The 14,505-nt window shown below is 42.9% G+C and overlaps 1 long non-coding RNA gene across 1 annotated transcript; it reads left to right on the forward strand.

The window, feature by feature from the left end:
* The first annotated feature begins 461 nt into the window (after positions 1-461).
* Positions 462-14,218, forward strand: LOC134485823 (uncharacterized). Its single transcript, XR_010064045.1, has 3 exons — positions 462-556; positions 1,097-1,273; positions 13,826-14,218. It is a non-coding gene; the product is annotated as an uncharacterized LOC134485823 (long non-coding RNA).
* Positions 14,219-14,505: the final 287 nt, after the last annotated feature.

The following is a 14,505-nucleotide window of genomic DNA, read 5'->3' on the forward strand; positions in this document are numbered from 1 at the left end:
CTAATTTTTTTTTAAATATAAATTGTTCCGTGATCAACAGATGCTGGGAGACGATCCAGGCCCTTGAACAAGAAAAGCAATGTCTTACTTATGGACACTATGTGTGATGGTGGCGTATGACGATGACGCTCAACAGCAGAGTTGGACAGTGGGACCCATGGCAGCCAGGAGGGGATGGGGCATCAGTCAGGGGTGAGGAAGGGGCAGGGGGAGCTTCTGTGGTGCCAAAGCTCAGCCGGAAAGATTCCTGGTGTGGGAAGTAGGCATTGTTACCAGCAGTACCAGAGCTGCAGTTTCTATTTTGTGCTGGATTGTACGACGTGCTGGAACCGTGTGAGCACCCGGTTCTGAAGGCAGGCACCGGGCCTACAGGCTCTGTGGCTGAAGCAAGGAACACAAAAGCCCGGAACCATGTTTTCATCCAGCTAACCGGAAGTTGGCTGGAGGACTCTCTGTGCAGTCCCTGCACTAACATTTGTGTTACATGAAAAACCGAATCTGCAAGTTTGAAAATTCATCAAATCTCAACTAAATAACTTGAACATTATAGGGTCTGGTAAGCCAGACTATTCTCTATTAACTAGTTCAGTCAGAAATGGCTGTCTTTGCTGCTAAGTATTGTTAAAATTTTTCCCAAGATTTGTTCTTTCATTTTATGCTTAGGACTGTTTTTGCTACATTTATAGGCGTGCACCATGTGTTTATAGCTCCCATAAAAGCCAGGAGAGGTCATTGGCTACTTTGGAACTGCCTTTATAGACGATTAGGAAGCACAATAGGGGTCCTGGGAACTGAACCCAGATCCTCTGTAAGAGCTGCCAGTGTTCTTAACCACAGAGCCATCTCTTTAGCCCTCAGTAAATATTTTTAATACCACTCACTCCCAGAGAAGCCCCAGATTGGAATCGGCAAAATGTTCAGTGGCTGCCTCTTTTCCAATAAGAGGTCTGTTTCCAAGAGATCCAATCAGTTAGGTTACATAGGCCCGACCACATGGATTTGGCTTCCTAGAACTCACAAAGTGATGGCCTTGAGCCATATACCCATCAAGGGCAGGTCTCCTCTAATGCATGTGACATCATTTTTTTTTTAACAGTGAATCAGCAGCACTTATTTCTACCGGTCCCTCTTAAAGGCTTTGGATGAGTGGGCAAATAATTCCTATTTATACAGAGATGTAAACTTTCCCAAAAGAGTCTTGAGGGGAATGAAGGAAGTCACATCTCTGACTAAAACTATCTGCCTTTCTGGAAAATCAATGACCCAAATCGAGGTATGTAAATACATGTTCCTAATATTATATGAGCTCTCCTAGTGGTTGTGTATATTAAGAATTAAGCCCTTTTAAGTTATGTAAAATTTATTGCAAAGGTTTTGTTTGTTTTTTTTTAAGAAATGGGTAATTAATTTTTTTCCCTTTCAAATGTCTTCCTTGACCCCATGAAGTGATTCCCATTCAAATTGGAGACAAGGGCCCCTGTATATAAATCTAGTTACAGAACTGGGGGTTCTATCCCTAAAAATGTTGCTCATGTTGAGAGCACCCTCACTTCAAGAACTCACTGCCAAGGCAGACGCTAGATGACAGATATACGCATAGTTCTAGTAAAATTAAACACATTAAACTCTTAAATTGCCATTCTGCTGACCTTTACCCCAAATAAACTATGGCAAAGGACGGACATGGATTACATGGGGCATATTTGATTTTAATTCTTGAGCCTGTGGGAGAGCCATGTATTTTTTTTCCTTGTCCATGAAATTATGTTGTGGGGCATGTGAGTGTGTGTGTGTGTGTGTGTGTGTGTGTGTGTGTATGTGTGTGTGTTTGTTTATGTATGTGTGTGTGTATGTGTGTGTGTGTGTGTGTGTGTGTGTGTGTGTGTGTGTGTGTTTCCCAGACTAATAGCTAATTGAAGAAATTTCTTTGGATTTTTTTTTTTTTGGTTCTTTTTTTCGGAGCTGGGGACCGAACCCAGGGCCTTGCGCTTCCTAGGTAAGCGCTCTACCACTGAGCTAAATCCCCAGCCCCATTTCTTTGGATTTTTAAGTCAGTCAATCTTTTTTTCTATGCCCATTTTACCTCTGATATCAGAAACCTTTTCTAACTGAAATTGGCTACCAACGTAGTCATCACGTTGGATGGAGATGGTAAATGGGAACAAATCTTTATAAAAGGTTAGATCAGAATCCTGGAGTAGGTCTACAGTTTTAAATTATCTTCTCTATTCGCTTCCCACCATCCTAGTTGAAAATGATCAAACATTAATGCTTTCACTGGCTGCCTTGAAACCACACAGAAACCAGGAAAGCAGGTAGAGTGATCTCTCTCTCTCTCTCTCTGTGTGTTTGTGTGTGTGTGTGTGAGTGTGTGTGTGTGTGTGTGTGTGTGTGTGTTGTTGTTGTTGTTGTTGTTGTTCTAGCAAATATACAAGTTCTTGGTTGCCACATCACATCCTTCTGCATTTCCAACTGCAAGGATGTGTTATAAACAGTGTAGCAGATTGTGCCCATAGAAATTAATGGACTTAATGTCTCAAGATAGAGGATACATTTTGGATGATTATTTTTCAAAATCACGGTCTTTGAGTAGACGAAATGATATTTCAAAGAATGTGTATTCTAACACATTTTCTTACAGGGAAGAAAATTCCAAAGCAATGGGGCTACTTCAGATGCTAAACTGAGCCTCCAAAAGGCCTGTTTCCTACACTGGGAATAAACAGCCCTGCAGCTTGCAAAACGGCATCACGCCATCAGAACATATTAGTCTCCTGGCTGCCTCGCTTGGAGTAGCTCTGCACCTCTTTACTGAATGCTTGCTGGCAGAATTCCCAGTCAGGAATGCCCCACAGCCATCTGCTCTATCTCTGCTACCCCTCAGTGTTCCAGTGGGCCAGCGAGCTCCCAAAGAACTACTTGGTTGCTTGAATTACTGTAAAAGAGCGTTGTAAAACAGAATTGCTCTGTACTCGAGGCGAGGCGTGTGTTCCGTTTTTACGTTGTGATATTCTATTATCCCTTGCTGTCCTGCCTTTTCAAGATGACTTTGCTCTTTATGGTAAACATGCACAGATGGAGTGTAGAAGGAGAGGGGCAGAGCGAACTCCCTGAAGCAGTGCTGGAGGGGTGGGTGCTCATTGGGGGAACTGAAGCTTGTCTCTGCTTTACTCTCAGCTAAAGCTACAACTCCGAGCAAGATGCTCTCCCTTTCAGTTTACCTCGTACTGAGTTTTTTCCCCACAAAATGGACCCTACAAAATGAAGGGGCGGTACTCCATTTAAAATAAAATTTAAAAGACAAGTGGCTTGCTGCTCCCTAAATTTATTCATAATACATGTAGAAAGGGGTTAATATCCCTAACGAAGAGCTCCTGAAAACTGGTGAAAATAGAAAGCCAAAAAACCTCTACCTGACTAACAAGGCAACCCAGTGCTCGGCACAAGGCATTCAGCAAGGTCACACAGATGCCCAAACACTACAGCCTACTGTGGTTGCTCTTGGTTACCCTTCAGAAGTTGACGGCAAAACCCTACTGCTGGAGCCAGGACAGCCTTGAGTCTCGGGATGTAGACAGAACCTTGATCCTATTGGCTAGCCTCCACAGTGCAGGAAGGTGTGTGCAAGCTACTAGAGGAGAACGTTAGCCATCAATCACATCCAGCTAGAAGCCTTTTGAGCTATAATAGTGACTGCCGGGGAAGGACAAGCCCACTGGTGTAATAGCAGCACAAGTGTCATGGTGGCAACCAAACACTTTGTGATTTGATATAAGTTCCATTCATGGAACCGATGCCTGGCATCACTCAGGCTAAGAACCTACGGCTGGATGAGTCACAGGCCCTGAGGGAGAGCCCACTACTTCTATGCGTGTATGCAGCTAGATAGCCCTGGTTTTGAACTGATTCTTAGCAACTTATTGTTATGCCCACAGATCGACGCATCTTAACCTTCATCTGAGAATCTCCTTTTTACAGTAGATAGAGACCCAAAACTAGCCAAGGCGCAGAGAAGGAGAGATAACAGAATGCTCTGTCATAAAGGGAACATATATACCCCGATCTTCTTAAAAGGCTCAGGGATCCTTATGGAAGAGAGGGAAAAAAGGAGTGTAAGAGACCAAGGCAATGGATGACTACAAGAAACATCTGGACACAGCAGGTCAGCTGCACTTATGAACTCAGTAGTGTTATCACATGTGTAGTGTAATCACATGTGTAAAGCCTGTGCTAGCCCAAGACAGACCAAACTCCAGGAGGGAGATAGGACGTGAGCCTGAAATCCTACAGCTAGTCCTGGGGTTAATGGCAATCCTTAGCTGCCGAAAGAGGGAGAGACATTTTTTTTCCCCCTAAGGATATAAACCCTGGTAAATCAGCCACTCTCCAACAGAAGACCACACAGCTAATAATTGTGCAGCACAAACTGGTCTTGAAAGATCTTTTTTTTTTCCTTTTTAAGATGGCACAAAGTTGGGAGGATAGGGAAAAATGGTGAATTGGGGAAGAGTTTGAGAGAATTATAGCAAAAATATGGATGACTAGGAAAACTAGGCAAAATAGGCAAGGATAAGATTAAGTTCTATGTAATCAATAAATTAGGTATAGTGATTATTGTAGAATAGAACTCCCTTATTTCCAAATACGAATCATTAAGAATGAGCAAGAAAATTACAAATCAAAGCCATATTGGGGTGTTTTGATGCTTCTAACAGCAAGGCAAAGAAATATGGTTATTATCTACTGCTGGTGAGACTATAACAATCCTTGAGATATAGTGGTGGCCAGTGAATTCTTATAGGCTATAAAGAAGCAGCCTGACAGTGCTCTGCCAATCTTATTTGTAGAAATCTGTTCTAGAGATATAAACCATTCATATTTAAGAATAACAATTTATTATTGCAGAGTAGAGGAAAAACAAACTCAGGAAATAACCCAAATCAACACTGAGAGAGAAATGGTTGAATAATTATGCTAGTGGCTGTCAATCAGGAATATTTTCTCCACAGAGAAAATATCAATAATGTTAAGGTTGAGAAATCCATACATGTATAATTAAATGTCTGTTTGTGTGTATGGAGTGTGTGTGTGTGAGTGTGTGTGGTGTGTGTGTGTGCCTGTGAATGTGTGTGTGAGTGTGTGAATGTGTGTGTATGTTTGTGAGTGTGTGCATGTGTGCATGTGTGCGTGTGTGCATGTGTGTGAGTATGCATATGTGTGTGTGAGTGTGTGTGAGTGTGTGTGAATGTGTGTGTGTGCCTGTGAATGTGTGTGTGAGTGTGTGAATGTGTGTATGTTTGTGAGTGTGTGCGTGTGTGCGTGTGTGCATGTGTGTGTGTGAGTGTGCATATGTGTGTGTGAGTGTGTGAGTGTGTGTGAATGTGTGTGTATGTTTGTGAGTGTGTGCGTGTGTGCATGTGTGCACGTGTGTGTGTGTGTGTGTGTGTGTGTGCGTGTGTGCGCTGTGTCTAGAGGAAAGTAAGGAACTCTCTATAGCAACCCAACAGCACTGCTTACTTTGAGGAGTGCAGGAGATGGAATGGTGTGGAATGAACAGTCCCCGAGCTCGCTTACTCACAGGAATGCACACATACATTCCTAAGTCACCATTAGCTAAGTCAGGAGTCCATTAGACTCTGTTGAAATAATCATGTTTTCCTGGTCACCTTGAGGTTTTTTGAATCAAATAGTATAGATCTAAATATTTTAGAAGATGATGGGTTCCTCCCTTCAAAATTATTCTTTGGAAAGAAGTAAGTTGCCACGTATTTAAATCCTTACAAAGGATCTTGTAGCATAGGGAACCTTTTGTTACTTTATTTAGACAGCAAAAGCTTTCCTCAGAGGGAAATATAGTTGCCCAAAGGCTCTGGGCAGTGTTTACAGAGGTCACCTGAAGGAATCAGCTAAAAAAAGATAGAGTGGTTTTAAAACATAGAGGAAAGAAATGTAATTTATATGTATTGATTTACTCCAAAAATTGAACCTCGTATCTGCAAGCATTAAATGTCATTATAAATCAGCCTTCTAAAACAGTCAGCGGCTTCGCAGGTGAGCATGAGGATAGAAACGCTTGCAGCGTGGAAACCACAACCCCACAGTCCCAGTCACACACCTCGGCTCTGACAGCTTGGGAAGTATCTAGTGATGGGGTAATATAGGATTTTAAAAACTGAAAAATATGAATAAAAACAAATAATTGTAAATTGTTAAATAATTTTGTAAATACAATGTCACCGATTTTATACGTTTAAATTTTTATATTTTTATAGTTGTATGTGAAGTATAATTATATATAAAATGAGTGGAAATCTGCAGCCGATGGGAGCGAGGAGGTGGGGGGTATCTCTGGAACGAGACAGAGACCTGGGGTAAGGGAACTCCAGGTAAGGGGTATTGGACCTGAGAACCAATGGGGATGACCTTAGCTGTGACTCACACCACTGGGGATATGGACTCTGAAGAGGCCGCCTCCTGTAGCCAGGCAGGAACCCCAGTGGAGTGATAGAGACAACAACCTTCGCACAAAACTTTCACAAAACAATTTATTCTGTCTACAAGAAATGCAGGCACGGGATACGGAGCCGAGACGGAGGGAAAGGCCAACCAATAACCCATCCAACTTGAGACCCATCTCATGGGCAAGCACCAATCCCTGACACTATTAATGATACTCTGTCATGCTTGCAGACAGGAGTGCAGCATGGCTGTGCCCTAAGAGGCTCCACCCAGCAGCTGACTGAGACGGATGCAGATTGCTACAACCAGTGGATGAAGCTTGGGGACCCTTATGGAAGAATAGGAGGAAGGATTGCAGGCCCCCAAGGGGATAGGAACTCCACAGAAAGACCTACACAGTCAACTAACCTGGACCCTCGGGGCTCTCAGAGTCTCAACTTCCAATCAAAGAACATACACAGGCTGTACCTAGGTCTCCCTGCACATATGCAGCAGATGCGCAGCTTGGTCTTCCGGTGGGTCCGGAACAACTGGAACAGGGGCTCTCTCAAACGCTGTTCCCTGTACATGGAATATACTCTTCTAGCTGGGCTGCTTGATCTGGCCCCAGGAGAGGAAGCACCTAGCCTCGAAGAAATTTGAAGTGCCAGAGTGTGTGTGTGGTGTGTGTGGGATGCCTAGAGGAGACCAACCACTTAGAGAAGAAGGAAAGCGGGGATTAGGGAAGGATTGCAGGAGGGGGTGACTGGGAGGGGGACAGTGAGCCGGATGTAAAGTAAATAAAAATAAAAATTAAATTTAAAAAAATTTTAAAAGTGGAAGTATAAAGATATAGAAATAGAAATAAATTATTATAAGATTTAGTTTTGTAAATACAATGTTATACATTTTATAAATTTAAAATTTTGTAATTTTTATAATTTTATATAAATGTAATCATACAATTTTATCAATACATAAACACAATTTTGTAAGTAAATTTCATAAATAAATAATCACAAAATTTATAAAAATTAAATAAAAATGAAAAAGTAGTTTAAGACATTCATTTATTTTCCATTCAGAGAGACTTAATACCAGACTTCTCAGCGATCGCATGTCAGTTTAGCCACGGTGGGAGTTCAGGTCTTGCTATGTTTGGCAGCTTCATGCCTTTCTGTCTAAGTGAAGATGAGGTCACATAGAAAAGGACTACATCTTTGCTCGTGTAGGGGAGAGAGGGGAATTAATATGAGACGAAACTGGCAGGTGACATGGGGACGAATGCTCTTGCCTGCCCGCTGACTCTGTTGTAGTAACCCATGGGTGACAGAGAATTAGAGCAGTGTGGACCTGGGGCTGGGCCCGACCATCCTGAAGTGTGCACAGTTCTATTCTAGCATTCACCACTCACAAGAAGTAGGGTTCTTGGGATGGCATGTAATATTTCAAGGCTGAGAGGGCATCTGTTAATGCACCAGGCATGCTGAGAGAAGCAAGCTGTCCTCTAGTGCACAGAATGGCACTCGTGAGCATTTATTTAATGCAGCTGTGAGATATCGCACCACGGGGAACAAGTGGGAGTCAGGAGAAAGGCATCTGGGTGAGCTTCCAGCTCTCAGCCTAGCCTTGCCCTGCCGCATAGCGATATGGGATAAATTACTGTAACCCAGGCTGCTGGTTCTGCTCAAAGACATTATTAATACCAGCCCTGCAGACTGGGGACTAGAAATTAGATCCAAGAACAGTGTAGGCAGACACAACACAACACTGATATTTTCGGTAATTTTTGCAATGTCCATTTTGATTTTAAGAACAGGATCAAGTAACATCTATTCACCAAGAAGATTCTGAAATCATCAAAGGCCAGGTAAAAGCTCTCATCCTGATTCAATACCCCAGCCATTTTTGCCTAAGAAGGTATGAGGCTAAAAACTTCCCTGTGATTAATGGGATGAAATTTAATATAGAACAGGTTCAATTATAGATAACTTATGCCGGAAAGAAGAAGAACTGATGTTAGCAGATACATGAATACGTAAGGGAACCTGAGAGTCTTCCTGTATCACTTGTCATTTCACAGTTTCGAATGGAGCTCAGTTCCCCAATATCAATTAAACCCGTACAGTATGAAGCACATTGGTGCATATTGGGAACTGTGAGGTAACCGTAAAGCAAGACAAAGATGGGGCATTAGAGCTGCCGTGGAGGCAACTGACAGCATGGATAAAAATTTCTCCATATCGTGGTAAGTGAGTGGGGACACGAGTCCATTAATAACAGAATACAATTTGTTTCTGGAATGGCCGTTCATTTATTATGATCAGACATCACACTGCTGGAGATGCTTGTTGAACTCGTGTGACTCACATATTCAAGTCAAAAGCTTGGCACTCTTCTGCTCTTACATATTCGTTTTCCCCGTCTTCCCTGACACTTTCTCCTGAAGGAAGACACCCAGTTTCCTTGATGCATCTTCTGTCAGTCTTTATTTTATTACCATGTTCTTAGTGGAAGGTGCATACTCACACCCCCGTTTCTCTCACCCCCTTTTCTTTCAACGAATTGCAGTCTGAGTTCTGCTCTTATCATAGATCAAAATTCCTCGACATGTTCAACAAATTACCGTATCCAGTGGTCTTTCCAGATCTACCACATATGCGAGACCTTGACAGTGTCTCCTCAAAATTTATAGCTCCACAAACTTCGTTTCTTCTTCTTCCTACCCCTATCATTGGGGATTAAATCCAGAGCCAGTCAAGGGTTCTACCACTGAGCAGTATCCAGCCCTGTTTTATAGTTTATGTCTATGTGGAGTCTCACTAAGTTGTGTAAGCTGACCTTGACCTTGAATTTGTGATCCTTCTGACTAGGCTTTCCAAGTTACTGAGATTAAAGATCTATTCCACCAGGTCAGCCCGCTGTCTGCCTTCCCCCTATAAGTGATTGACACACTGGCCATATTTTCCACTCACCAAACATCTTCTTACACACCTTTACAATTCCAACTACAGAGTGAAACTCACCAGACATCTCCTTACACACTTGCACCATCCCCACTGCAGATCTGACATCAACAGACATCTCCTTACACACCTACACTATTCCTGCTACATAGTAGAACTCACCAGACAACTCCTTACACACTCACACCACTCCCTCTGCAGATCTGACACTCAGCAGACATCTCCATACACACTCACAACATTCCCTCTGCAGATCTGACACTCAGCAGACATCTCCTCACACACTCACACCACTCCCTCTGCAGATCTGACACTCAGCAGACATCTCCTTACACACTCACACCACTCCCTCTGCAGATCTGACACTCAGCAGACATCTCCTTACACACTCACACCACTGCCTCTGCAGATCTGACACTCAGCAGACATCTCCTTACACACTCACACCACTCCCTCTGCAGATCTGACACTCAGCAGACATCTCCTTACACACTCACACCACTCCCTCTACAGATCTGACATTCAGAAGACATCTCCTTACACACTCACACCACTCCCTCTGCAGATCTGACACTCAGCAGACATCTCCTTACACACTCACACCACTCCCTCTACAGATCTGACACTCAGCAGACATCTCCTTACACACTCACACCACTCCCTCTACAGATCTGACACTCAGCAGACATCTCCTTACACACTCACACCACTCCCTCTGCAGATCTGACACTCAGCAGACATCTCCTTACACACTCACACCACTCCCTCTGCAGACCTGCAATGCAGGAAAGCCTTCATTTCACTCACCAATACTTTCCATTTCATGCTTTATTTTCTTCTGACTAACATGTTGGAAAGACTGACATATAAACTTTAGATCTGTCTTCAGACCACTAATCATCATCTTTTAAAGATTCTTATGGTTCTTGCACAAGAAGGATTTTTCCTTGGAAGCAACACCCAGAGTTCCTGTATAAACAGACACATCAATACTTGTCTTCCCCCTTTGCCCAACCTCCTGTTTCTCAACTTCACTCAACTGCATCTTAAAATGGCCAAATGAAGTAAGACTGTTTTACCACTGGGACGTTATTGGAAATTCAACCATTGGCCCCCAAAATGTCAGACTTAATCTCTATGCTTTTTATGTTGTGGAATTTGGATTTAAATATTCAAATATCTAAATGATAGGGTGCAAGTCACACATAATTCATGCTACTCCACCAACACCTTCTCAAACAATGCGATTTTTTTTCTATATTTATTGTTTGGGGGAAAAGTTTTCTACTAATAGCATCATTAGGAAGTTTACAGAGACCAGATTTTGAAATGAAAAGGGAACTATAGGCTTATGATGATTTTTTTTTCTTTCTGAGAGAGGGAATGCGGATGTGTGTCCACTTCTCTTTTAGCTTGCACTTTGACGATTCAATGAAATAGAAACTTAAGGCACACTAACAGTGAAAGGCATGCACTAAATGCAGAGAACATTGGCCACTATTCTATTCATGCAGGGGAAGGTTTATTCTGATCTGCTAAGGAGTTTTCAGAAGCACTGGGGTATCTGAGGTAAGAGCTTCTTGGATGAATTTTCAGGAAATTCTTTTTTTTTTTTTTTTTTTTTTTGGAGCTGGGGACCGAACCCAGGGCCTTGCGCTTGCTAGGCAAGCGCTGTTTCAGGAAATTCTTGAAGCCATGTGTGGTGGTTTGAATAGAAAGGGCCTCCATAGACTCATGTGTGTGAATGCTTAACCCATAGAGAGCGGCACTATTAGGAGGTGTGGCCTTGTTGGAGTGGGTGTGGCCTTGTTGGAGTGGGTGTGGCCTTGTTAGAAGAGTTTCTATGCGCAAGCTCCATGCTCTATGCTGTGCTCTGCTGCCTGTGGATCAAGAGGTAGAGCTCTCAGCTCCTTCTCCAGCACCACGTCTGCCTGGGTGCTGCCAGGCTTCCCACCATGATGATAATGGACTAAACCTCTGAAACTGTAAGCCAGCCCCAGTTAAATGTTTTTCTTTATAAGAGTTGCTTTGGTCATGGTATCTTTTCACAGCAGTAAAACCCAAGCTAAGACGTAATGCAGCGCAACTGGGAGACCCAGGAACCTGCTACCTGTTCAACAATTGGAAAACCACCAGGAGCAGAGCTGCTCCTGCCAATCTGAAATTGTGAGACTTTCACAATTTTCACAATGAAACACATGAGCAAAGCAGATTCTTCCCTTTCACCTCTCCTGACCCACTAAGCTTATGAGCAGATACCAAGACTATGATCTCTCCTAACTGTTCCCCAGCAAAGGTGGCAGAGGCACCAGCTTCCTCTTATTGATGTGACTGTGCCTTGGAGCATCCAATCGGCACCTGAACCACACCCAGAAGCTTTGCTGCAGGGGACTTCAAGGGAGGAAGTGGGTTTTGTCTTTCCCATGATCCTCTTACTCTCTCAACACTATACTCTAAAATCAGATCATAGAAGTTAGTGGCTGCCATTGGGTGTTAAATGGTTTTTGCATTAGCTACATAAAAGAAGTTTCAGGACAAACTCAGCTACACCATGAAGATTAATGAAGAAATTGCCCGTCTTACTTTTTAAAATTAAATAATATGGATTTTTTAAAAACAAAAATTAACTCATCACTATTAATAAAGCCCAAGGCACTGAAGAATGGCCATTTCATGTTGAATATTTTGTGGGAATGTAACCGGAAGCTGAAGGTAGATCTAGGAGCCTGGGCCAGGAGTTGAGGTCTATTGAGTGTGGCCCGGGCCTGATGTCAAGTTCATTTTTCATGATGAAATTGCAGGGAGTTATTTCTAATCAAGTGAACTATAACTACCTCCCCATAATGAGTGAGAAATTACTGTGGGGAGGTTGATGAGTTGTGATAACAAACACAGCTGCTTTGATGCACACTGCAGGTGTGCCGTCTAATGATGCTAATGACATGGCCCACCTTCACCTGCCGCACCAGGCAGGCTTCCCTCTCTGAATAAACTGGGGATGGAAGAAAGCCACGCCTGCGTGCTTTCCACAGCTGTGGCCATCATCAGCATACGGGGTTCCTTTAGCTCCTCAATCCCCAGTGAACTGGATTTAGGAAACCATTCATCCTGTACTTTCTACGCACCACTGAATAAGAGCTTCACCCTCTTTTGTTCCTTGTTGTTTCTTCATAGGAATCTTGGAGGGCTGGTGCCCCTGACCACCTGTACCACTCTGCAGATGGAGAAACGAAGGTTCAGAATGAATAAATACCAAAGTTCATAGAGACAGTGGGATGCTAGAAGGCTTCAAACTCTAATGTGTCTGAATCTATAATGAAATGGAACTATTTTTGTCTGCTTAGCAGTCTTCCTTTTCTTCTGACAGAAGCACATTGAGAAAACTGTCTCTCCTCCTCTCCTGTCCTTAGTTCAGGTGGTTTGGATGGTTTGGATGCCATTGGCAGACGTTGGCATGGGACCCCGGCATGGTCCATTAGGTCCCCGTGATATGAGTAGTTAGGAATATCATGTCATACAGTTGCTCAGGAGAATTACATTTTGTTTGTTTTTATTTGGTAGGGATTAAAGGGAGGCTTTCATTTCTTTTCTGCATCACTGGAATATTCTAGCACAAGCCTCTAATGGCTGCCACTTTCTTACTAGCAAAGGACAAAGCCTGCTAATGGGGCTAACACAGTACAAAGCAGAGAAGACACATGACAAAAGACCTGACTAAGTGTATGTTTTATAACCAAAAACATCAGACTCAAAGAACTTCTGAGGCAAGAAAATAAATTTCTTTGCTTCCTAAATGCTAGCTAATACATGTCCCAAGCCCTTTGTTCTGTCCATAGGATTACGCTCCTTTAAATATCATAGCAAGAACTATTTCAAAAATAAGATATGACTAAATATAGTAATTCTATTCATGCATAGCTCATGCAAAAGCGTTTATTATTCTTTAAAAAAATAAGTCATTTGAGTGGTTTTACAACAGGCAAATTCGTTAGCTATGCTATAAAAATCTTGTGGGGAAATGTCTTCAGTCAAGTCAGCAATACCTTCATCATACAGGGAGTTCTGCTTCTTTACCTCATTACAAGCTGGTGACAAATGCCGTGTGTGAATTGAGAGGCCCTTTAAATCTAAGGAAGTAGTGTGTTCATACGACACATTTCTTTACGGGTATTTTAATAACCTGACTTAATGGTAGATCTTAGTAGAATATCATTTCTCCATGGAAAACGATTCAAAAGCACAGACTCTCCCAAGGACAGGCAAAGTGTGGTAGGATTGAAAACTAGGAAGGAAAGGTCTAGGGTCTGCGCTCCTTCTTCCTCATATTGACTGAGTTGCCATTTCTTGAGGCCAGGCAGATGAGGAAAAGTAAACGTAGCATTTTTACTTGGCTTTATTTTTGTTCAACTGTTCGTTTGTAGAACACATCCACTACAGACCAGAGGGGAGTTTGATCTGCACGATCTCGGGGATGGAGGCCCCACCATCTTGTCACTGTGCAGCCTAGAAAACTCAGTTTCTCATCTGCTGCCACAAAGGAGGGAGAGGTAAGATGCCGACCCCATTCCCATTTCTCCTGCTATGTCCACCAAAGAACGGATACGCTCATTCTTCTGTCCACGTGGCCAAAACCAGTCACGTGGCCTCAGGCTTAGCAGCCAGAGACACTGGAAATAAGTCCTGAGGGTATGGAGTGAGGACTGACTATGTCTCTCTCGGTGTCTCAGAGCAAAAACTGATGATGGCCATGTCTGCTGATGATGTTTTGTCTGCAGGAGATCACAGCTACCACTGTCGTTTTACATTAACTTTGTTTAGGCTGTTTGTTTGCTTGTAGCCCAGGCGGTGGTGTGTGTGTGTGTGTGTTCGTGCGTGCATGCGATTGGTTGCAATAAAGGCGAACATCATGATACTCTGGCTCTCTAGACTTACCACACACCTACGCCTATACAAATAAGAACAAAACCCAGAACCATCTCAGTTAATGGCATGGCGTGCTGCTGTGAAGAGACACCATGACCGTGGCAGCTCTTATAAAGAAAAGCACTTGATTGGGTCTGGCTTACAGTTTCAGAGGTTTAGTCATTGTCATTGTGATAGG

Source organism: Rattus norvegicus, chromosome 2 (assembly GCF_036323735.1).
Source record: "Rattus norvegicus strain BN/NHsdMcwi chromosome 2, GRCr8, whole genome shotgun sequence".
Classification (NCBI taxonomy): domain Eukaryota; kingdom Metazoa; phylum Chordata; class Mammalia; order Rodentia; family Muridae; genus Rattus; species Rattus norvegicus.